Genomic DNA, 26,733 nt, shown 5'->3' with positions numbered 1-26,733 from the left:
GGTAGAGCACTTGCCAGCGAAAGGCAAAGGTCCCGAGTTCGAGTCTCGGTCCGGCACACAGTTTTAATCTGCCAGGAAGTTTCATTTAGAATGTAACTGATGGTTATTCTGTTGACATTAATGCGGAAGAATTTGCAGAGAAAGTTTCAGCAGTATCTTCACCTTTGGACAAAAAAGAAAGCCAAAGCAATGTACTGAGTTCAATTACAACATTAAAGTTTGCCCAAATATTACGTCTCCTTCAAAAATATTGCTAACAACACCAATAACTGTAGTAAGTGGAGAAAGGAGTTTCTCTGTGTTAGAACTAATTAATAATTTTTTACGTTCGGCAGCAGTTAATCGTCTTCATGCTTTGGCCATTCCTGCATTTGAACATGAAACTGCTGATCAAGTGAATTTAAAAGATGTAGTTTGAAAGTTCACAGAACTCAAAGAAAGGAAGAGAAACATTTTTTGTGATTTTAACGTATTGATGCTACCTTGTTTTATTTTCAAAGTGGAAAATTTGTATGGTTAACAATTTGTAGCTAAGTACAGATATTTCTGAATTAATTGCTGCTGTTTTGTACTGCTTGATTACAATGTTATATTACGTTACATGTTTCTTTCTGAAAATATGCTTTTATTAAAATTTAAGTAAAGTGATTTGGGGGCGGCAATTTGTCTTTTTGTCCGGGACGACGTAACCGCTAGATCGGGCTCTGAGATTATACAGAGTATATTCAGCCAGTATTTGAGGCTGAGAACACTTAGCGACTACCAGCAAACTTAAAACATAGTTTGTAGCCCATCTGAAGCTACTTGTCGTCGACACGCGCAACAAAATGGCGAAAGGAAGAAAGATTATAACTTACTGCATTTTCGTTGTTCATGCAAATTTTGGGGACGGTATCTGTATTACTCGTACACATGCATTCGTCATCTTTTCAGCTGAAAACGCTACATTGCAGCACTCGAATCCAAAAACGGATCCGTCGTGGTATCCATCCCACCCTTGGGGTTAAAATCTAACCTAATTCATACAGAGAATAGATTCTAACCTAACCTAACCTTGTGGACCCTTGCCAGAAACTGACGAAGGAGATCGAACCCCCTATGCTGTCGGCCGATGTTCTAGGGTGACAACGTATGACGACCACTGTCTGTACCACCCAGCCTAGGTTACAAGGAAGACGAAATTCCATTTTGAGTGATCGAGACATACAGTCTTAGCAGAGGATTGTGAAGAAGAATAAGGGCAGCACAGCTGTGAAAGGCACTCCAGAACCGAATGTCACCATCGCAAACACTGTCAGCACCAAAACAACACGAAGGGATCTCCATAAACTAGGAATTGCAATGCGAGTTGGAATTTCAAAAGTCATCAGTGATGCAAATTCCATGACAGGAAAAAGTGGTGCTGAAGCCATAAAACCTGGAGTACAGAGCAAAGGTATGAAACCTTATTGTCAAATGAGTCGTGCTTTGACCGAATTTACGTCCCAAGCGTGTAACATGGAGGAGGCTCGGTGATGATTTGCGTAGCCATATCGTGGTATTCCATGGACTCCATGGTTACTCGGTGTGGTCGTATTCGTGCCAAGGATTATGTGACCATTTTGGGTAATCAGGTCCATGCCGCGGTACAATGGTTGTTCCCCAATGGTGATGCCGCGTCCCACAACTCACATCGTTGAGAACTGGTTTTGTGAGCACGAGGATATATTGTCGCATCTCTCTGGCCACCACAGCCATATTAATGGGCCTCTGTGCTCCACTTTGGAGAGAAGGATGCTCGATCGCTGTCCACCTTCATCAGCGTTCTCTTAACTTGCCACTAATTTGCAGGAAGAATGACATACAGTTCTCTTGAAAAAACAAAAATCTGCAGATAAACTGTGTTTACCCATTCCGAGACGACTCGAAGCTGTTTTGAATGCCCTCGGTCTTCCTACACTACATTAGACGTGGTAATGTGTTTTTGCTGTTTCCGTATTTTTGTCCACACCGGTACGCTGGCGGTCGAGAATTAATTGACCACTTGGCAGCAGTTCCATGCCGTATACACTCCAAAGCGACCAGTGTGCTCTCTAAAAACGAGTGATAAATACACGCTCCGAAAATGGTTCAAATGGCTCTGAGCACTTTAACTTTTGAGGTCATGAGTGTCCTAGAACTTAGAACTACTTAAACCTAACTAACCTAAGGACATCACACACAGCCAAGCCTGAGGCAGGATTCGAACCTGCGACCGTAGCGGTCGCGCGGTTCCAGACTATAGCGCCTAGAAACGCTCGGCCACGAGGGCCGGCAATACACGCTCCAGTCACAACAATATGACCACCGCGTATATCGACGTCAGCGTGTAATAACCTGTCACAGACGGCAATGACAGCAGTAGGAATGGAGTGTACGTAAAGCGTGTCGGGAGGACGTAGACAACAGTGTTGTCGTAATGCAGAAATAGAGCGTTTCATTTGCCGTCCAAAAGGGCACGGTCATTCGTTTCGGACCAAGGGTGGATCAATTTCCAAAACAGCTAAGTGAAACCTGTTCGCATGCCGCCGTGGTTAAAGTATACAAAATCTTAAACATGGCTGCGAAACAGAGACTGTGTAAATCGAAAGAGGTTGAAGAATCAGCCAACCAGTTCCTAAAAAATGTTTACTAGCCCTTGACCTAGGTTTCGATATTTATAAAAATATCTTCTTCTGGAGTGGTGGGCCTTACATTAATCTAACGTACCATCATGTGATGTAACAAGGCGCACTACTTCTGATGAATATATTTTTACAAATATCGAAACCTTGGTCATGGGCTGTTAAACCTTTGTTTGCAGCTGGTTGGCTGATTTTTCGACCTCTTCAGTTAAAGTATACCGTCCATGGGAAAATCGCTATCCGTAATCAGCGCCGAGGCACCTGTGGTGTGCCACGGGCCATAAATGACAGAGGCGAACGGCGGCTGCGGAGATATGTACGGACTAATAGACGTCCAATTGTTGAGGCAATGACCGCCCAGATGAACCAGGGGCTACCAACAGTATCTCGCCAGTGTCTTCAGTGAATGTTGGTGCTCACGGGACTCCGCAACAGGTGCCTGGGTGATGCACCCATGCTGACTGCTGTTCATCGGCGACGAAGGCTGGAATTTGCACTTCAGTACTGCAGCTGGAGGTCCACTGAGTGACGACAGGTGGTCTTTTAGGATGACTCACTTTTTCTGTTGCATCGAAGAGATGGCTGTTGGTATGTAGGGTGCGGAACGTCTGAAAGCAAACCCCCTACAACAATCGTCGGAAGTGTCCAGGTCAGAGGGCGTTCCCTGGGTCATCTAGTCGTTCTGGAAGGCAAAAGGGATAAACACAAATATGCCTCTATCCTAGGGGAACATGTTCACAACTACATGCAGTTTGTTTTTCCTCAGTACCATAGCATCTACCAGCAGGACAACGAAGCTTGTCACACAAATCGCAGTGTAGTGCGTGGTTTGAGGCCATCAAACTCTCCTGATTTAAACCCAATCGAACACATGAGGGAACAAATAATGGTTCAAATGGCTGTGAGAACTATGCGACTTAACTTGTGAGGTCATCAGTCGCCTAGAACTTAGAACTAATTAAAGCTAACTAACCTAAGGACATCACACACATCCATGCCCGAGGCAGGATTCGAACCTGCGACCGGAGCGGTCACTCGGCTCCAGACTGTAGCGCCCAGAACCGCACGGTCACTCCGGCCGGCTCCTGTGGGAACATCTCGCTGAAATGTGAACACCATGAATCCTCAACCGAGAAACCTAGCTGAGCGGGCCACAGCGCTGGAGTCAGCATAGCCCCACACCCCTGTCGGCACCTTCCAGAACATCACTGACTCTATTCCTGTACATCTGGCAGTAGTCCACGCTGCGAAGTGTGGTTGTACAGGATTTTCACATGTGGTCACATTAAGGTGACTTGAGAGTGTGTGTCGTCCTCCGTCCTCATTTATCCTCATTCAGAGGGTGGTGATTGTTCAATTATATGAAAAATAAACGTAAATTAGTTACAAACTACAGCGTAAACACACTTTATTCGACATGTAAATGTCACTACAGATATTCGGATTTAGGTTATGACATGTTCGATATGCCTGCAACCGCCAGGTTAGCCGAGAGCGCTAATGCGCTGCTTCCTGGGTTCGGGTAGGCGCGCCGGCCCCGGATCGAATCCGCCCAGCTGATTAACGACGTGGGCCGGTGTGTCGGCCAGCCTGGATGTGGTTTTTAGGGGGTTTTCCACATCCCGCTAGGTGAATACCGGGCTGGTCCCCACATACCGCCTCAGTTACACGACACGGAGACATTTGTCACACTTCCGCACTATTTCATGGTTTACACTAGACGCAGACAGTTGGGGTACACTGATTCGATCCTGGGAGGTGTGGAGTGGCAGCAGGAAGGGCATCCGGGCACCCGTTTAACTTACCCTTGCCAAATCCGTTGTAACCACGCCGACCCTGCGCACATTGCGAGACACAGGCGCAAGTGAAAGGAAGAAAGAAAGAGTGTTCGAAATGCCCGTCATCGTTGGCGAAGATGTGGCGCAGGTGAACAGCGAAATTCTCCATGACCCACCGTAGTGTCGGGACATCGATGTTGTCGATGATCTCCTGAATGCCTGTTTTCAGCTCAGCAATGGTTTTGGGGTTATTGCTGTATACCTTGTCCTTAATATAGCCCCACAAAAAGGAGTCGAATGTGTTCAGATCCGGAGAATATGGCGGCCAATCGAGGCTCATGTCATGAGCTCCTCCAGGATATCAAACACTCATCTGCTTCGACGGGGTCTAGCACCGTCTTGCATGAACCACATCTTGTCGAAATCAGGTCACTTTGGATAATGGGGATGAAATCGTCTTCCAAAACCTTCACAAACCGTTCGGTAGCCAGCGTGCCATCAAGGGATATCGCACCGATTATTCCGTGACTGTAGATTACACACCAGACATTCAGCCGTTGGGGGTGAAGAGACTTCTCGATCGCGAAATGCGGATTCTCAGTCCTCCAAACGCGCCAATTTTGCTTGTTGACGAACTCATCCAAACGAAAGTGGGCTTCGTCGCTAAACCAAACCGTGCACGCGCATAGTAATTCCCATCATGCCCAGCGGCTAACCGTCCAGTTCGAACATCCTAACGCAAACCGTTTAGAAGTTATGACGATTTTGTTTCACACAGTTCAATGAAAGCTGCAATTTACAGAAACGTGTATACAGTTGGCAACTGAGTGAGCTGTAGAGTAAATGAGGAAGAGAGAACGTGGCGCAGCCGTGTCGCAGCGTCGGTTGCCACTATGTGTGTGTGTGTGTGAGCGGTATCAGCGGCTGCGCCGGCTAATGAGTGATGGAGCAAGGTGCGCGCCGCGCGGCAGCCCGCATGGGCAGGGCGCGTGCGCAGCCGGCTGCTGCTTATCGTGCGGCCGCCCGCATCTCGCGCCAGACACGCGCCACGTACCGGCCGTTACCGGGCAACACAGGTAGGTAGGCCGGCCCGGCGAACACCTCGCCGCAGCCACGCGCGCGCAAGGCCGACCGCCGCGCCGCGACCTGCTGCCTCCTCCACCTGCTGCCGGACACTGGACGGCGCCGGCGTTTCCCAGGTGTCGGTTCGCTGACATCGTTTCCACTTGCCACATAACCCTCAGACGACGTCGTCGGTGTACGCACTCACATTTGCAGAAATGTTAGATATATACACACCCGATGAAAAGTACAGTGCTGACCATTACAATTGCGAAAGCAGGGAGGAGGCACGCAGTAAACCTCGAAGCATACTACGAGGGGCCTTCAATAAGTAACGCAACACATTTTTTTCCCGGCCAGTTTCGACTGCAAAGCGCGGACATTGTTGTGGATCATCGTGGAATATCCCGCTTCAGCCACTATAGTTTCGTGAGGTCCCGATAGGTGGCGGCTCTATACATAACCTCCACAGTAGCATCTGTAACGGAGGTGCGTTCCAAGCAGAGAGCTGTCACTGAGTTTTTTGGCGGAAGACTAGAGCATCGCAAATATTCGTAGGTGCTCGCAGAATGTCTATGTAGACGCGGCAATGAAGAAAAGCACAATGGGTCATTGGGCGAGGCGACTGTTATAATCGCAGAAAGGGCGCGCAAACGTGTCCGATCCTACAACTGCCGCCCATCCACACACAACTGCGACTCCTACATTGTTGGAACGTGCGGGCACTCTCATTCGGGGTGACGGACGGCCCAAACAGTAAGACACCTTGCTGCTCAACTGGACATTGATGTTCGTAGTCCTGACACACTCTTACGCCAGTTGGGGTACTCACAGGTTTGTGACTTATTAAAATGGGTGTGAAATCTTATGCTACTTAATTGCTAAGGTCATCAGTCCTTAAGCTGACACACTTCTTAACCTAAATTATCGTAAGGACAAACACACACACCCATGCCCGAGGGAGGACTCGAACCTCCGCCGGGATCAGCCGCGCAGTCCATGACTGCAGCGCCCCAGACCGCTTGGCTAATCCCGCGCGGGCAGGTGTGTGATTTCTGGGTCACTCGCCGCCTAATAGAAGACCATAAAGAGCAACTAAGGACCATCTCCGTGCCCAGTTGCTTCCGCGCTAGAACCAGAAAAAAAACGGCAATCCGTGCAGTGACTCCACACAACCTCTGCTCTGCAGAAAAAGTTCAAAGCTGCACTATTAGCTGACAGAGTCATGGCAATTGTGCCTTGGAACTCTGTAGACGTTGTTCTGTTTGGTGTTCTCTCTCATGGTGGAACGATCAACTTTGAACTGAATTGCGCTACCCTCAGAAATTTGAAAAAAAAAAAAACTTCAGACTTCAGTGTGTACGGCACCACAAAAATGCAAACCAACTTCTCCTCCTCCGTGACGATTCATGCCCTCACAAAAGTCTGCGCACGCAAGAGGAGCTCACAAAACTTCATTGGACTGTTCTTCCTCATCCACCCTACAGCCTGGATCTCGCACCTTCCGACTTCTATCTGTTTGGCCCAATGAAGGATACACTCCGCAGGAAGCAGTGTGTGATGACGGAGAGGTTACTGACGCAGCAAGTCGTTGGCTCCAAAGTTGATCAGTAGAGTGCTGCCTTGTGATCATACCAGTCCTACCAGTAAAGTGTCGTAAGGGCGATGCATTTAACGAAAATTACGTTGAAAATAGGGTTTTGTAGCCAAAAGAGTGGGGAATGATATGGTGTGTTGGAGTCCCTTGTACATGTTTGCACATGTCAGACAAATTAACATTACACGGCAACCGCGCGAATCTGATACGTCCTGCATCGCACGACCGGAATGTTGAACTCATTCTAGGCTCATGACGGAGTGCTGGGGGCTTGCTTCATCTCTATCGCGTGCGTGAGCCATGTAAATGGATGGTAGCTCGGCCGAGGAAGTTCTTTGCTGCATTCAGAGATATAAGAGAGGATGGTAAAAGAAGAATCCACGAACCCGCAGAAGTTCGATTGCTGTGACAGAGCACGTTCGTCGTCGTTATTTGACATGTACCAGCGCACATCACCCTCCGGTTATGATTTGGTTCCACATTACTAAGTAGGTAGGAGTAAAGCCCTGTACATTGCACAGATTCTCATTCAGAAATCACATTCGATTCTTCACTGCTTGCTAGAAGTTCGTATTATGCCTCTTTTAAGAAGCTTAACGTCTCAAGAATCCTAGCTGCTAACAAGAATAACGTAGAGAAGACTGAAAGAGAAAATAGAGGGTTTGGTAAATAAGCGTAAGTTTCACATAGCTGCTAATCTGGACAACAGGCGTTACATTTTGTTGCATGAACATTTTTCTGGAAGCAGTCATGTAAAGAAAGACTCATTTCATCGCAACATTTAATCGACATCGAGGAACATGATAAATCACAGTACTAGTGACTGTCAGCAATTGACTAATGTAATATTTCTCTTCAATTACTCTTGCTTCAGATTTGCATGCCTAATGTAAATGACAGGTTGTCAAAATTGTTGGAAGCATCCTGGAGGGTGCAGAAGTACACGACCTGCCACTCTCAGCCATATTGCATAAGGACACCAGGTCAACAGCCTACTGCCCGGGCAGCTCTTTGTATTTTCTGCACCGGAGCGTCCAAGCATCATGGATGAACACAGGTAGGATCTCCCGTGGTCCAGGTGCCCCCTACCGCAAAAGAGTTTACAGTCCGAGAGTGGGCAGAAGGCACTGTTATGAACAAATATTTCTCCATAAAGCACCAGATGCCACAGACAGAAATCTTGAAAATGGAACAGTGACTCACAGTTTTGGGCCTCTGAAAGCATGAGACAACGCTAGAGGTGTTGACTTAAGAAAAATTAAACTCTTACTCTGTTAAGAATAACAAGGACTGGATAACCTAAATAAACAAGAGGTTAGAGAGAGACATTTGACTGTGACGACGAGGACAAACTTATTGGTGAAAGAGAAAGACAGAGAGAGTGTGATAACTTTTTTCTGTGTAAAATGTTAGAACGCATGTTACTGGTTAGTCGAGGAGAGGACAGTCAACGGAAGGGGACTTAGCGTGTTATAAGGAAGAACTGGTTCGGTTGGAGCTCGGAAGATCTGAAGACCAGCCAAACTAAATGCGGTGAGAGACGCAAAATATGGCACTGTGAGGTTTCCTTGTAGAAACCGTTCGAAAAAAACTCCTTTAACCTTCAACTTCCTCACTGGAGTCTTCTCCAGCGGCTACATCTGGTAGGAGACGCCACCGGTCTGCCACCACCAGAGCAACTTAGAGAAAAATCAGGCTGATCTGCACGCCACTGGTTGGAGTTGTTGCTGCTGCCAGTGTCTCATCCTGCAGCCATTCAGCCTCCACTTAGTGTGGTCGAACTCCAATATGTTTCTATACTAGTAATGTCATTGTTTGTCAATTGTTTATGCATGGCCTTATAAGAGTAAATCAATGTAATTGCAATTCATTTTTCATTTAGTATTTGTATGAATGTATTTAGTATTTGTATGACTCCTTATTCATTATTTTGGGGTGTCGTCAGAGACAGCCACATTGACATTTTACCTAAAAAGTAACAACAACACCTGAGCAAACTCTAGAAATTTCTGAAGCGTTAAGGACCGTCGCTGTGCTCCATCTTCCAGGTCTACGTGACATATCCTTTCAACAATATAACACAAGATGACACGTTGCCCGTGCTGTCCTCTCCTACCTCCTGGCCTCCTTATTCATCTTATCTCCCACCCACTGAAATCATCTGGCATAGGCTGCCGAAAAAGTCATTCGCCAAGCCTGTACTAGTGGTCTGGGGTAAATGATGTTAGATGGGTTCCTGATTTAAGGCGCGAGGAATATTTTCGGCGCCAGCATTATTTTGCCTACCTTAGGGCGTATCAAGGTGAACGGGTGTTCGTTTGCATACCTTTATAAGGAAATCAATGACGCATTCACTCAGCAGAGGGCTGTGCATAGCTGAGAATCTTTCTCAGATATTTAAACCTTGTGTGGGAGCGAGATTAGATCAAGTATTTGATTTGGTGTGCTGGATAGCGCAGGTGGTAAGACCACTGTACGCGAAATGAGAGATTCTCGGCTAGATATCCTGTCCGGCGGGGAAGTTCGTCAGGACCATCACATAGATAGAGAATTGGGATACGTGGAAATAAGTTCGCTATGTTTATACTGCTTGGCATGGATAGGAAATTCGAAAGCACTTTTTCGGCGATACTGTGGCGTTGCATTTATTTGGCTGGTCAACAAGATAGTAAATCAAGTGTGGACTCACTGCAGATTGGAGATCAGTTCCATTGGCGGTAGTTCTCCGGATAGAAACTGGAAACTTGAAGATCAGTTCTGTCAAGTACTACACGTCTTAGCGTGGAAACCCTCACACGGTTAGCAAGTCAGGCTTTTCAACATTTCGTGACACAAACAAACTTGTGGCCACTCGTGCTGCCCTCCTATTTATACGTCCATTATCTCTTGTTCGTACTAGTTGTTATGTGTCCCGAACAGTTAAGCACCAATAACTTTAAAGCAGCCTCCCTTGTAGACTGATTGCATTCTTCCATTATCCCACCAATGATTCGAAGTTCGTCACCTACCTTATCTAAAACTGGTGCAAATGGTTCAAATGGCTCTGAGCCCTATAGGACTTAATTTCTGAGGTCATCAGTCCCCTAGAACTTAGAAGTACTTAAACCTAACTAACCTAAGGACATCACACACATCCATGTCCGAGGCAGGATTCGAACCTGCGACCGTAGCGGTCGCGCGGTTCTAGGCTATAGCGCCACTTCTGCCGGCATCTAAAACTGAACCTATGTGATATCCCGTGTCATTTGCATTCGAATTGTTACACGTAGGTAACTGTACGTGCCTGATTCCACTTGTGATTCACTGGTACCGTAGTGAAAGGATTCTAAGTTTTATCGTTTTGTAAGGTGCACACTTTTCTATTTTTGAATATTTGAAGAAAGTTAGCAATGTTTGCGACACTTTGAAATTTTATCAAGTTGTGACTGAACATTTGTGCATCTTCTTCATTTTCCAGTCAGGACAGTATTGATGTGCCAAGTCACAAGTTTATGTTGACCCTCACCACATCCCATATGTTTTCTGGTATCTGTTGGAAGTTGTCAAATGTCTTCGTAGAACGTCTTGAGTACTACGATAAAATGATAAAAGAAAAATACCGACGTCAGCTGCATGAGGAGATAAAATAATTCTGCGACAAGTGGATTTACGCTTCTGCTATCTGAGCACGCTTACCATCCGACCCAAACCCACCACCTGTCGCTCACTACTTCTGCAACGCCCCCTGTCCACCGCTCATCTTTGTTGCCGGCAGCCCGTAGCACGATCCCAGCAAGAGGTCAGATCTAGAGTGCATCTACAGTGAAGATATCACAAATTGCCGTCAAGACGTATATATTACTTATATGAATGCATGGTGTCTTTTCTTTCAGACATGTTTGAAAGAACAGACGCCGCGCTGATTCCGATGCTTTGATACATTATATGTAAATCGAAGGTGGAGGGTGGAGGGAGGAAGGAAAGAAAAGGGATGTCAGCTACATCGGGACTTTAACGCAGAATCAGCGGCGACGACTGCAGATGTGTGCCACACCGGGATTCGAACCCGAGATCTGTTTACTAGGTATCTGCGTCAACCACTGCGCCACCCGAACACCGTCCACTATTTCGGCTCGCAGCTCGGCCGACCCACAGTCTCACCCTGCGCCACCTACCTGCAGTCCCTGTCCACGTCCTTCGTGCTTGCTACTCTGAGATTCCCGCAGGAGGTCAGACGTAGTTGTCCATCCGCACTGAAGAAGGTGGATTCTTAGCGCACGAGGCGAATCAGTTATATGACTGGCATATGTTCTTTTGGATAGTTTCGTATTTTTCATTTATAACGATGAAGCCAAAATCAGATTTTCTCAGATTTCGCTTTAAAATGCTTTCATAGTGAAATGCTTCGTAAACCACGCCATTAGGGGTTTAACTTCGACAAACACTGAAACATGTATTTTTTTATTTCGAACCAAAAAGTCAAATACCAGTTTTCATATATCCAGCCTTAAAAATAGTATAATAGTACTTAAATAATGATTTATTTTCCAAAAAGCTTCCACTCACTCTTTTACCTACATAGAGGCTAAATCTCAAAAATTTATGAAACACGAAATTCTTTATTTCTGACGGAGAAACCAAATACCAGTTTTCATAGTTCTAACATCAAAATTGCATTAACTGCGACTTGTTTTCAGAAAACATTTCATCCTCTATTTCACCTCTTTAGGGGTGGAATTTCGAAAAACCCTTCTTAAGCAACATGTACGGTACTGAAATCAACAGCCTCCGCAAATTTGTGGCATGTATCCTTGGGCTTTGGGCTGGACGATGATGTGTCAGTGACTGAGTCAGTCAGTCGGGATATTTCCATTTCTATATAGAGCTTACACACTGAACAGCCAAGGAAACAGGCACACCTGCCTAATATCGTATAAGGCCCCTGCGGGTACGCAGAAGTGCCGCAGAAGTGGCATGGACTCGATTAATGTCTTAAGCAGTGCTGGAGCGAATCGACACCATGAATCATGCAGGGGTGTCCATAAATCCATAAGAACAAGAGGGGGTGGAAATCTCTTCTGAACAACACGTTGCAAAGCACCCCAGATGTGCTCAATAATGTTCATGTCTGCCGAGTCTTGTGGCCAGCGGAACTGTTTAAACTCAGAAGAGTGTTCCTGGAGCCACTCTGTAGCAATTCTGCACGTGTGGGGTGTCACATTGTCCTGCTGGAATTGCACAAGTCAGTCGGAATGCACAATGGACATGAATGGATGAAGGTGATCAGAAAGGATGCTTACGTACGTGTCACCTGTCAGAGTAGTATCCGTATCAGGGGTCCCATATCACTCCAAATACACACGCCCCACGCCATCACAGATCAAAAAAATGGTTCAAATGGCTCTGAGCACTATGGGACTCAACTGCTGTGGTCATCAGTCCCCTAGAACTTAGAACTACTTAAACCTAACTAACCTAAGGACATCACACACAGCCATGCCCGAGGCAGGATTCGAACCTGCGACCGTAGCAGTCGCACGGTTCCGGACTGCGCGCCTAGAACCGCGAGACCACCGCGGCCGGCCCATTACAGATCCACCATCAGCTTGAACACTCCCCTGCTGACATGCAGGATACATGGATTCATTTGTCTCCACACCCGTACACGTCCATCCGGTCGATACAATTTCAAATGAGATTCGTCCGATCAGGCAACTTGTTTCCACTCACCAACAGTCCAATGTCGGTGTCGACGGGCCAGGAAAGGCGCAAAGCTTTGCGTCGTGCAGTCATCAGGGGTTCACGAGTGGGCCTTCGGCTCCGGAAGCCCATATCGTGGAATTGTTCCCACGTTGACACTTGTTTGATGGCCCGCATTGAAATCTGCAACAATTTGCGGCAGGGTTGCACTTCTGTGGCGCAGAACGATTCTCTTCAGTCGTCGTTGGTCCCGTTCTTGCAGGATCTTTTTCCGGTCGCAGCGATTTGATGTTTTACAGGATTCCTGTTATTCACGGTATGTTCCTGAATTTGTCGTAGAGGAAACTCTCCACTTCATTGCAATCTCGGTGATGCTGTGTCCCATCGCCCGTGCTCTGACTGTAACACGACTTAAATCTCGATAATCTGCCATTGTAGCAGCAGTAACCGATCTAACAACTGCCCCAGACACTTGTTGCCTTATATCGGCGTTGCCGACCGCTGCTCCGTATTCTGCCTGTTTATATGTATCTGTATTTGAAACGCATGCCTATACCAGTTTCTTTGGCGCTTCAGTGGAATTTGTCTTCTGTCTTGACACGGATTAAATTTGTTCTTTAATTTTTTTACATACAGTAGTGGAAATCACCATAGAGACAGGATTCCACGAATGTAATAGAACAATGTCTGAACCATACATTGTCGAATTTACTTTGAAAGTTCTAGATACATGTAAGACTTATAGAATCATGACAGAATAACATATTTTGTTTCATTGCATGAGTGACAAAATAAGCCACTTGCATTTCCTGGATGGAAACTGTTGTAAAGCTACTCACTGTCCTGTTGGGTTATTACATTTTTAGAACTTTGTCCAACGTTAGGGAGTTCTCCCTAATTACCTGAAAAATTCTCTTCAGCGTTGATTTCGTTAGGGTTTGTAGTTCTTACAATGATAGTGTCGTCCACTCTTCTCGCATCGCTTTTTTCCACCAACATACAGCCTCAAATTTTCTTACGTTGCCATAAACACGTCTTACAAATGTTCCTCAAAGATTTTCCTCGGGATTCAAATCCGGGCTACGTGCAGGCCAAGGCAAGAGATCGATATCTCTATCTTCAAACATTTTTTCGTTGTAGCAGAAACGTGCAGAGATACATTAGGCTTTCGTCCCCTAGGTCCTCATACATTCTAATCAGTTCTGTCTCTAGCATCTCAGTATACATGTCAGAGCTCATTTTAGTGTCCAGCCTAGCAGTGTATCACTTACCATTAGCGCAGAGGGCTGCCCAAATCATAACACTTCCACCATCAAAATTTCTGTTCATTCTTCGCTGTTGCTCTGTTGTCAGATCGTCCTAGTCATACTGAAATCCATCCTGGCCACCTAAATTAAACTTCTTATCATCACCGAAGATCACTTTATCCCATTCTGAAGTCCAGAACACTTGTTTTTTTTTTTTAACAAAGATCGATCAAGTTCTTTTATGTTTGGGTGATAGACCTGGTTTCTGCAGTTGGTTCTTAATGCCAGATGTCTGTCATTTGACAAAATTGGTCGTAAACATCTGGCAGTTACTGGCAACTGTAAATTAGCAACAAGTTGAGAAGAGTATCGGTTTGTGGCCCTTGCTTTGCTCAACAGTAACCCTTTTCACAGATCAGACGTGTTATATTAAAAAATTTTATTTACAGGGTGACAATTAGTGAAGAATATAAAATAAAATCGTAATAACTTCTGCACGGTTGGCGTTAGGACGTTCAAACTGCACGGTTGGCCGCTGGGAATTATGGGAATTAGTATGCGCATTTTTTCGGTTATTTGCACGTGAGAATGTCGCGGTACAGCGTGCCTGAATGTATAGCGCTTGTGAAGTGCTGCTATGCGAGCAATAACAGCCCAACCGCGCCTCAAAGGAAATTTGCGACCGAGTTCAAGGTGAAGGCAACCGGTCAAAGACTCTGACTCACGAGTTTTAGAGAATGGATAGTGTTCGTCACTACAGTGTTGGCAATGTCGGTCCTCCAAAAAGGGTGAAACGCCTGAAAACATCGATAAGACACGCGCTGTATTTGAAACTAGTCCCAGGAAATCGATCAGACGAGCTGCACAACATGTATGAATAAACAGGGGGCACTGCGACAAATGGTTGTTGAATACCTGGACGATTTCATCCCCATTATCCAAAGTGACCCTGATTTCCACAGGATGTGGTTTTTGCAAGAGGGAGCTCGACCCCATCGAAGCAGGAGAGTGTTTAATGTCCTGGGGAGCACTATGGGGACAGCATTCTGGCTCTGTGTACGCAGAGGCCACTGGCACGGGCCTCAATTAGCCGGCATATTCTCCGGATCTCAACACATGGGGCTCCTTTTGTGGGGCTATATTAAAGACAAGGTGTACAGAAATAACGCAAAAACCACTGATGAGCTGAAAACAGCCATTCAGGAGGACATCGATAGCATCAATGTCCCGACACTTGGGCGGGTCATGAAGAATTTCGCTGTTCATCTGAGCCACATCATTGTCAATGATGGCAGGCGTATCGAACATGTCACAACCTAGATTCGAATATCTGTGGTGACGTTTACATATTGAATAAAGGGTGTGCACGCCTTAGTTTGTAACTAATTTATGTTTTTTCATGTTGTTGTGGTCTTTAGTCCATAGAGTGGTTTGATGCAGCTCTCCATGCTACTCTATCCTGTGCAAGTTTCTTCCTCTCCCAGTACCTACTACAACCTACATCCTTCTGAATCTGCTTAGTGTTTTCATCTCTTGGTCTCCCTGTACGATTTTTACTCTCCACGCTCTCCTCCAATACTAAATTGGTGATCCATTGATGCCTCAGAACATGTCCTACCAACCGATCCCTTCTTCTAGTCAAGATGTGCCACAAATTCCTCTTCTCCCTAATTGAATTCAATAGCTCATAATTAGTTATGTGATCTACCCATCTAATCTTCAGCATTTTTCTGTAGCACCACATTTCGAAAGTTTCTATTCTCTTCTTGTCCAAGATATTTATCGTCCACGTTTCACTTCCATACATGGCCACCCTCCATACAAATACTTTTAGAAACGATTTCCTGACACTTAAATCTATCTATACTCGATGTTAACAAATTTCTCTTCTTCAGAAAATCTTTCCTTGCCATTGCCAGTCTACATTTTATATACTCCCTACTTCGACCATCATGAGTTATTTTGCTCCCCAAATAGCAAAACTCATTTACTACTTTAAGCGTCTCATTTCCTAATCTAATACCCTCAGCATCACCCGATTTAATTCGACTACATTCCATTATCCTCGATTTGCTTTGTTGATATTCATCTTATATCCTCCTTTCAAGACACTGTCCATTCCGTTCAGCTGCTCTTCCAGGTCCTTTGCTGTCTCTGACAGAATGAAAATGTCATCGGCGAACCTCAAAGTTTTTATTTCTTCTCCATGGATTTTAATTCCTACTCCGAAATTTTCTTTTGTTTCCTTTACTTGCTCAATATAGAGATTGAATAACATCGGGGATAGGCTACAACCCTGTCTCACTCCCTTCCCAACCACTGCTTCCCTTTCGTGTCCCTCGACTCTCATAACTGCCATCTGGTTTCTGTACAAATTGTAAATAGCCTTTCACTCCTCGATATTTTACCCCTGCCACCTTCAGAATTTGAAAGAGAGTATTCCAGTCAACATTGTCAAAAGGTTTCTCTAAGTCTACAAATGCTAGAAACGTAGGTTTGCCTTTCCTTAATCTATTTTCTGAGATAAGTCGTAGGGTCAGTATTGCCTCACGTGTTCCAACATTTCTACGGAATCCAAACTGGTATTCCCCGAGGTCGGCTTGCACCACTTTTTCCATTGGTCTGTAAAATATTCGTGTTAGTATTTTGCCGCCGTGGCTTAATAAACTGATAGTTCGGTAATTTTCACACCTGTCAACACCTGCTTTGTTTGGGATTTGAATCATACAGTAAAGCTGCATACCCCCGGGATTACGGCTGTAGTTTCCCCTCGCTTTCAGCCGTTCGCAGTGCCAGCACAGCAAGGCCGTTTTGGTTATTGTTACAAGGCCAGATCAGTCAATCATCCGGACTGTGGCCCCTGCAACTACTGAAAAGGCTGCTTCCCCTCTTCAGGAACCACAACAGATACCCCTCCGTTGTGGTTGCACCTACGGTACGGCTGTCTGTATCGTGGAAGCACGCAGGCCTCCACACCAACGGCAAGGTCCATGGTTGATGGGGGAGGGTTTTTTAATATAGTTAATAACTGTCGCACTATAGGTAATGGGATGGGACTCACTTAAACACTCTCTCCTTTCGTTTGTTCGCACGCTTTGTAAAGCACGGCGGTATTTGCCTTTACTTTTGGTTTGGGAGAGCCGCTCGCGGCCCTTACTAGGCAGGTAGCCAGCCACGTCACGGCCCGCCCTCTCCTCGACAGCCGCGTCCTGGGAGGTCCTGCCAGCAGCGCTTCGGATCCACAAAATGTATGGCGCTCTGCCGAGTCAATACTTAGGACCCAGCTCCTGATCACAGGCTATTAGCAGACAGGCGTCTGGGTGTGTATCACCGCTACTGTGGAGCCCACCAACGACTTCTGTAATTGCCAGAAACGTTTCGCCTCAGTAGCGAGGTACCTCCCCTCTACACAGCAGGAAAATGTTGATATAAGCCAGAATGGGATTACGAGACATCGTTTGAAGTTATACTCGCACGATTCCTTTAACTGGGCCACACCTGCTTTTTCAACTACCTTGGCCCAAACGTGATAGTGTCTTGTCTCTAATGAACTTGTTACAGACCAAATTTTGAGCAATAATTTAGGGTTTTTCCATATGTAACAGTGAGAACTATAAAGAAAGGAAAAGAGTTGACTGGGTATGAATATCGAACATTGATAGTTTCGGTAGCTATTCTCAGAGACGATACAGTAGAAAGTGACTTAGTATTTTTTACTCTTTAGTCCAGATTATGCTGCTTTTATTTCTTTATTTTTCATTTAAATTTTTGTTGTCGTTCCATTTTCCTGCCTGGTTTGATTTATTCCCTCACGAATTCCTCTGTTGTACCAACCTCTTCATCTTGTAGTAGCTTCTGCAACCTTTTTCCTCAATTGTTTTTTGGATGTACTTCAATTTCTGCCTTCCTCTACTGTTTTTACCCTCTGCAGCTCTCTCAACTATCATAGAAGTTATTCCTTGATGTCTTAACACCTGTCCTCTCATCCTGTATCTGTCGATGTTTTCCACATGGTCCTTTTCTCTCCCATTCTGCTGATAAACTCCTAATTTCTTATCTTATCAGTCAACCTAAGTTTCGACATCCTTCTTTAACACTGTATTCAGAAGCATCATACTGTGCTTAACACACTGAGTTGAAAACAAAATGCATATGATAGTGATATGCACGTATACAGGTGGTGTTAGTATGGCGTACACAAGGTATGAAAGGGCAGTGCGTTGGCTGAGTTGTAGCTTGGACTCAGGTGATCTATGTGAAGAGGTTTCCCACGTTATTATGGCCGCACAAAGGAAATAACAGACTCTGAATGCGAAATGGTAGTTGGAACTTGACGCATGGGACGTTCCATTTCGGAGATCGTAAGGCAACACAATATTCCGAGATCAACAGTGGCAAGAGTGTGACAAGAATACCATATTTCATGGATCACCTTCACCACGGACAACGCAGTGGCCGGCGGCCTTCACTTAACAACCAAGAGGATCGGCATTATGCACGCTGCGTCAATCAGTCACAGACATCTATGTGGGACGTAGTACAAACGTATCGGTGAAGACAGTGCGGGGAAATTTGGTGTTAATGAGCTGTGGCAACAGACGTCCGGCGAGAGTGCCTTTACTAACAGCATGACATAGCCTCCATCGCTTCTCCTGGGCTCGTTACCACATCTCTTGGGTCCTGGACGACTGGAAAACCGCGGCTTGGTCAAATGAACCCCGATTTCAGTTGGTAAGAGCTGATGGTAAGCTTCGAGTGTTGCGCAGATCCCAAGGAGCCGTGGACTCAAGTTATCAACAAGACGCTGTGGAGCTAGTTGTAGCTCCATAATGGTGTGGGCTGTGTTTACAAGGTTTAGATTGGGTCCTCCGGTCCAACAAAACCGATCATTGGCTAGAAATGGTTATGTTCGCCGTAGGAAGACCGTCTGCAGCCAAACAACGATGAAATTTTTATGGGTGACAATACTCCGAGTTACCGGCCCACAATTGATTGCGACTGATTCTAAGAACATTGTAGACAGTTCGAGCGAATGATTTGGTCATCCAGATCGCTTGCCATGAATCCCATCCAACATTTATGGGACGTAATCGAGAAGACAGTTCGTACACAAAATTCTGCACCGTCGACACTTTCGCGTTTGTAGACGGCTACAGAGGCAACATGACTCAATATTTCTGAAGGAGACTTCCAACGACTTGTTGTGACCATGCCACGTCGAGAGGCTGCACTACGAAGGGAAGCAGAGGACCGACACGATATTAGGAAGTACCCCATGACTTTCATCACCTCAGAGCATGCCGACCACATTTCACACTGCAATTCTGTAGAAGTTTCAAAGATTTTAGACATATCACTGCTTCCTGACTAGATGTCAGATGTCAGTCTTAACGGTGGCTGTTGATACCACTTTATTGATTCCACAGTAGGAAGACCCCTTTTCTGGGCAGAGACTGCACTTAGGATCCCGAGCACTAAAGAAAAGGGAAGTGTGTTCTGAATTGTTAATTCGGTAACTAATAACCAAAACAATGTGTAAGAAATAAGTATCCAAGGAAAATTGCAACAGACGTGTAGATAGCGTTAAAGGATTCTCAAGAAAGTACACTACTGGCCATTAAAATTGCTAAACCAAGAAGAAATGCAGATGATAAACGAGTATTCATTAGACAAATATATTATACTGGAAATGACATGTCACTACATTTTCACGCAATTTGGGTGCATAGATCCTGAGAAATCAGTACCCAGAACAACCACCTCTGGCCGTAATAATGGCCTGGATACGCCTGGGCATTGAGTCAAACAGAGCTTGGATGGCGTGTGCAGGTACAGCTGCCCATGCAGCTTCAACACGATACCACAGTTCATCGAGAGTAGTGACTGGCGTATTGTGAGGAGCCAGTTGCTCGACCACAATTGACAAGACGTTTTCAATTGGTGAGAGATCTGGCCACGGCAGCAGTCGAACATTTTCTGTATCCAGAAAGGCCCGTACAGGACCTGTTGAAATGTAGGGTTTTACAGGGATCGAATGAAGGGTAGAGCCACGGGTCGTAGCACATTTGAAATGTAACATCCACCGTTCAAAGTGCCGTCAATGCGAACAAGAGGTGACTGAGACGTGTAACCAATGGCACCGCATACCATCACACCGGGTGATACGCCAGTATGGCGATGACGAATACACGCTTCCAATGTGCGTTCACCGCGATGTCACCAAACACGGATGCGACCATCATGATGCTGTAAACAGAACCTGGATTCATCCGAAAAAATGAAGTTTTGCCATTCGTGCACCCAGGTTCGTCGTTGAGTACACCATCGCAGGCGCTCCTGTCTGTGATGCAGCGTCAAGGCTAACCGCAGCCACGGTCTCCGAGCTGATAGTCTATGCTGCTGCAAACATTGTCGAACGGTTTGTGCAGATGGTTGTTGTCTTGCAAACGTCCCCATCTGTTCACTCAGGGATCGACACGTGGCTGCACGACCCGTTACAGCCATGCGGATAAGATAACTGTCATCTCGACTGCTAGTGATGCGAGGCCGTTGGGATCCAGCACGGCGTTCCGTATTACCCTCCTGAACCCACCGGTTCCATATTCTCCTAAGTCATTGGATCTCGACCAACGCGAGCAGAAATGTCGCGGTACGGTAAACCGCAATCGCGATAGGCCACAGTCCGACCTTTATCAAAGTCTGAAACGTAATGGTACGCATTTCTCCTCCTTACACGAGGCATCACAACAACGTTTCACCAATCAACGCCGGTCAGCTGGTGTTTGTGTATGAGAAATCGGTTGGAAACTTTCCTCATGTCAGCACGTTGTAGGTGTCGCCACCGGCGCCAACCTTGTGTGAATGCTCTGAAAAGCTAATCATTTGCATATCACAGCATCTTCTTCCTGTCGGTTAAATTTTCGCGTCTGTAGCACGTCATCGTCGTGGTGTAGCAATTTCAATGACCAGTAGTGTAGAAGAAATTGACTTCGTATTTTTTATTCTTTAGTCCAGAGTCTGATGGTTTTATTTATTTATTTTATTTATTTTTTGTCGTTCCAATTTTCTGCCTGGTTTGACTCATTCCCTCGCGAATTCCTCTGTTGTAAGAACCTCTTCATCTTGGAGTCACACCTGGAACCTTGGTACTTAATTATTTTTTGGTTGTACTTCAATTTCTGCCTTTCCCTACTGTTTTTACCCTGTGCAGCTCTCTGCACTGTCATAGAAGTTATTCCTCAATGTCTTATTACATGTCCTGTCATCCTATACCTGTCGACGTTTTCCACATGCTCCTTTCCTCTCCGATTCTGAGGAGAACCTCCTCATTTCTTGTCATATCAGTCAACCTGAGTTTAGACATCCTTCTTTACACTGTATTCAGAGGCTTCGATTCAACTCTGTTACTGTAGTCTTTTAAACATCATACTGTGCTTAACACACTGAGCTGAAAAAAAAGGCATGGGATAGTGATATGCACGTATACAGGTGGCGGTAGTATCGCGTACATTAGGTATCAAAGGGCATTGCACCGGCGAAGCTGTCGCTTGAACTCAGGCGATCTGTGTGAAAAAGTTTCCGACGTGATTATGGCCGCTATACAGGAATTAAGAGACTTTGAATCCGAAATGGTAGTTGGAGCATGGGACGTCCATTTCTGAGATCGTAAGGCAACTCAATATTCCGAGATCCACAGTGGCAAGAGTGTGACAAGAGTATCACATTCCATGGATCGCCTTCAACCACGGACAACGCAGTGGCCGACGACCTTCACTTAACAACCGAGAGGAGCGGCATTTGCATAGAATTATGCACGCTACGTGAAGAATAGCAGAAATCCATGTGGGACGTACTACAAACGTGTCCGTGAGGACAGTGCGGCGAAATTTGGCGTTAATGAGCTGTGGCAGCAGACGTCCGACTTGAGTGCCTTTAGTGACAGCGTGACATAGCCTCCATCGCCTCTCCTGGGCTCGTTACTACATCTGTTGTGTCCCGGACGATTGTAAAACCGTGGTTTGTCAGATGGACCCCGGTTTCAGTTGGTAAGAGCTGATGGTAGGCTTCGAGTGTGGCGCAGATACCAAGGAGCCGTGGACTCAGGTTGTCAATAAGGCGCTGTGGAGCTGGTGGTGTGGGCTGTGTTTACATAGAATGACTTGGGTTCGCTGGTCCAACAAAACCGATCATTGGCTAGAAATGGTTATGTTCGCTGTAGGGAGACTATCTGCAGACAAGCAGCGATGGATTTTTTATGGGTGACAATGCTCCAAGTTATCGGGCCACAATTGTTTGCGACTGATTCTAAGAACATTGTAGACAGTTCGAGCGAATGATTTGGTAATCGCCGCGCGGAATGGCCGCGTGGTTTGAGGCGCCGTGTCACGCATTGCGCGGCCACTCCCAGCGGAGGTTGGAGTCCTCCCACGAGTATGGGTGTGTGTGCTGTTCTTAGCATAAGTTATTTTAAGTAGTGTGTAAGTGTAGGGACCGATGACCTCAGCAGTTTGGTCCCTTAGGAATTCACACACTTTTTTTATTTTTTTTTATTTGGTCATCCAAATTGCTTGGCGTAAATCCCATCCAACATTTATGGGACGTAATCGAGAAGACAGTTCGTGTACAAAATTCTGCAACGCTGACACTTTCGCGTTCATAGACGGCAACAGAGGCAGCATGGTTCAATATTTCCGCAGGAGACTTGCAACGACTTGTTGAGCCCATGCCTCGTCGAGAGGCTGCACCACGAAGCGAAAAAGAGTTCCGACACGATATTAGGAAGTACGCCATGACTTTTTTCACCTCAGTGCATGCATACCACACTTCACACTGCAATTTTGCAGTAGTTTCAAAGGTTTCAGACGTATCACTGCTTCCTGACTAGGTGCCAGATGTCAGTTTTAGCGGTGGCTGTTGATACTAATCCGTGGAAATTTACTTTCAAAATATTTTCTTAAAGCATTTACGTTATTTACTAGCGATTCATCAAGAACATTAACGCACTATGTGAGCGTGGAAGTAGTTGCCAAGGAGTAACAGATGGAAACAAATTAAATTTCAACCAATGGAAGTTTTATTCATAAAAGCCTTTTCAAAAACAGATTTAAAATTTATAAGCAGAAAAGCACCCTCGAAATATCAAGTTACAATTATTCAGAGGCAGAATATTTTTTTTGTTACAGTAGGAGCCTTCGGGCTGAGAAGCATCCGCTCCCTTTCAACACGGCCGTAGTCACGACCGCACACAACGACCTCTGAAAAACTGCACTGGTACCAATCTGCAACACACCAGATTACTTTAAACTAAAATTTTTAACAACTCACACAAACCCATTAACTAAACACTCACACGAACAACTTATTTTCCACCAAAAGTGGAATTTGTTTCTAAAGGGGCTCTTACGGTGGAAGGGTGGCAACTTCATAAAAACAACTATTGAAATAAAACCCATGAAATTCACACTTACATACACACATTGCACACATATACCGCCTCGCAAGATGATAGGCAAGATAAACATATTTCAGAAATTCGGCCCTTACGCTAATTCTATAAATCGTTAAGACCGAATCCGACAAACATGACAGAGGCAGCTATTAGCGTATGGCAGACCGACAGACAGACAGACAGACAGACAGACACTAACTGCCTAACAAATGCGGACGAGAGACAGACGAGCAAGCTGGGGACAAGACACTGACCAAGAACCCAAGTAGAATTTAACAAGTAACTGAAACAACATATCACTAAACACTTAACCTCTAATAACTGCGATTTCTGGCAAGGACCTGCCGCAGCACCCCCAAAACGCTCTCCCGACCCGTCCGCTGCCAGCCGCTTCAACGGACGCCGGAAGGCGCGCCGATCTCCCGTCTCACGGCGTCACAGCTCGCCCCGGCGAGCCCGATGTCGTGGTTTCACTACTGTTGCTCTCGTGTCAACCGCGAAGCCACTCACTCCCCTTGCTATACGGCGAGGCCCACTGGACTGACGTGGCGATCTCACATGCGCCGACGCTCAAGGAGGACAAGTCATCCTGTGTCTCAGTGCGCGACCGACCAACCGATCGAGCCGACCGCCAATGACCATTGCCTGAACAAACTCGAGCAGACTGGCGGCCTAACACATATTAGCACTCCGGACAACAGACAGACACTGACTGTCCCACACTGATCCGGCTGATCAACTGACCAGACTCGCCGAGACTCACAGACTCCCCCGCCTTAACGTACGGCAGACCGACAGACGGACAGACACTAACTGCCGCACACTGACTCGGCTGACCAAGTGACCAGACTCGCCGAGACTGACAGACTGCCGGACTGCCACTGGCGAGCTTATAGCGCCCCTTAAATGCACTTCAACAGGCAACCTTTCCCCTTTCATACCAAACGGAGACACCAAAGCCGCGATGCCACAGCAGCACCACCGCTAGAAACGGAGGGCGACTTCTTTACACTTCGCGCTGTGGCGCGCTCTTCAAAACAGCAAATTTTACCACGGCTCAGATACAACTTTATTGATTCAACAGTGGGAAGATCCCTTTTCTGCGGTAGAGACTGCAAGAGACTGCACTTAGGATGCCGAGCATCGGTATAATGGGATCGTCGTAGGAAGAGGCCAGCTGTAACAGCATTTATACTGCTGTCGAAAAAAAAAAACAAAAAGGTTCAAATGGCTCTGAGCACTATTATTCATGAGTCCCTTAGAACTTAGAACTACTTAAACCTAACTAACCTAACGACAGCACACAACACCCAATCGTCACTACTGCTGTCAAACCGTGACTACATTGTATAAAAGAATGAGATCTCTGTGACGAGCACTTGCCAGTGTTATAACTGACTATCCATGTAACATTACCCACTTGTATGCAACATTCACGTAATACAGATGAGTATCTTCATACCTCAAATACGTTTCCGGCTTAAACGTTGACTAATAAAAAAATAGAAAGGGGAAATGCAGATCGGAATTTATTTTCGTTCTATTGTTTCGGTTACAACAGCCACCATTAGACCAAGATTCCAGACGACATGAGTACAATCGCTGAGGTTCCCACATGAAACCATACTTGGGAATTTTGGAAATTTGTGGTAAGGTCTTATGTGACCAAACTGCTTAGGTCATCGGTCCCTAAGCTTACACACTACTTAATCTAGCTTAAACTAACTTACGCTATGAACAACACACACACACCCATGCACGAAGGAGGACTCGAACCTCCGCCGGGGGGAGCCACGCGGATCGTGACACGACGCCTCAGACCACGCGGCTACCCCGCGCGGCTGAGACCAGTTTCCTTGCCAGTGTCAACATAAGCAGATGTCACATTTGAATTAGGTAAAAAGGTAATAATTTAATAAAGATAAATCGAAAGTTTAGAAATGATAAGCCATCGTGCCTCGCACAGTTCTATTTTTTTTAACTATTTTTCGACTTTCCACAATAGAATTGGTTTTCAGAATAACAGAGAAGTAAAACAAGACAAAAACTGGAATAACAAATCGCCAGATTTAGGGGATTGGCAAAAATCATACCAGCTAGTGTCCCACTAAACTGCACCTCCAGGTGTGTGGTCATCACGGCGAAGAGTAGGTGGTAGCTTCACTCTAGCTGATAAATGAACCAACTACAAGAAAATCACGGGAGATTTTAATGCGAACATAGAGCGAATGCTGAAAATGGTTCTTCATTTCGAAACTTCGAATACGATATCAGCAATGACAGTGGTCTTACATTATAGGAAGTTTCGGAAAAGAACAAGACGTTGAGGGTAACACTTTCTTCTATTATTTTCAAATTTATAGTACTTGATGAGCTGTGACTGCATTCGTTTTGTTAGTAGGTATGTGAGAGCTACTCTGAAGTTAAGTATCAGACAGACAGGAATATTTTTTTATGGACCCTTGCTTGGCTTCTAATGTTAGAGGCGGAAGGATTTTTTTTATACAAGTCTCTGTTTTTCTCTCTCTAGTAAGAGTAGAAATGATTTTCAAAGCAAAATTTTCTTTGTGCATGAAAAGGGAAGTTAACAGTTGGTGTTCACTACCATTTTCGATTTATGGCACTGAGACATTAAACGTCTATGTGAAAAACACTCAGAGTGATGGTGTATCTTGGGACATAAAATGAGGGACAGGAAAATAAATGGATCAGGGAACAAACGGGAGTAGAAGTAATTGTAACAAATGAAATGGAGATGTGCAGGCTACGTAGCCAAGCGAATATGTGACGTGTGGTCTGAGGAAGTTTTCTGCTGCATGGATCAGGGAACAAACGGGAGTAGAAGTAATTGTGACAAATGAAAATGAGATGTGCAGGCTATGTAGCCAAGCGAATATGTGACGTGTGGTCTGAGGAAGTTTTCTGCTGCCTTCTCATAGGCAAGGGCAGAGAAAATGTACATTTTAAGGTGTGTGGATGATGAGAGAAAACATGCAGTAGGAACATGGCAACTATAGATGAAGATCCAATGGAAAAGTTTAGTGGAGGCCTTTCTTCAACAAAATATGTTAGATATCTGACGATGATAGTAATGATACCATTAGATCATCGACTAAACAAGATGTCTGCATTAGGATACAGCTCTGAGGCGAGATACTCGAGCTTCACTATATAAATGACATCGCCCACCAGTCTTCCAAGTGTGAAAAGAAAAAAATCATTAAAATTTGTCATATCAACTGCTCTGGTTTTCTTTGTGAAGTGTACTGCTGATTAATTC

This window comes from Schistocerca nitens, chromosome 6 (assembly GCF_023898315.1).
Source record: "Schistocerca nitens isolate TAMUIC-IGC-003100 chromosome 6, iqSchNite1.1, whole genome shotgun sequence".
Taxonomy (NCBI): Eukaryota; Metazoa; Arthropoda; class Insecta; order Orthoptera; family Acrididae; genus Schistocerca; species Schistocerca nitens.
This window is presented reverse-complemented; position numbering follows the sequence as displayed.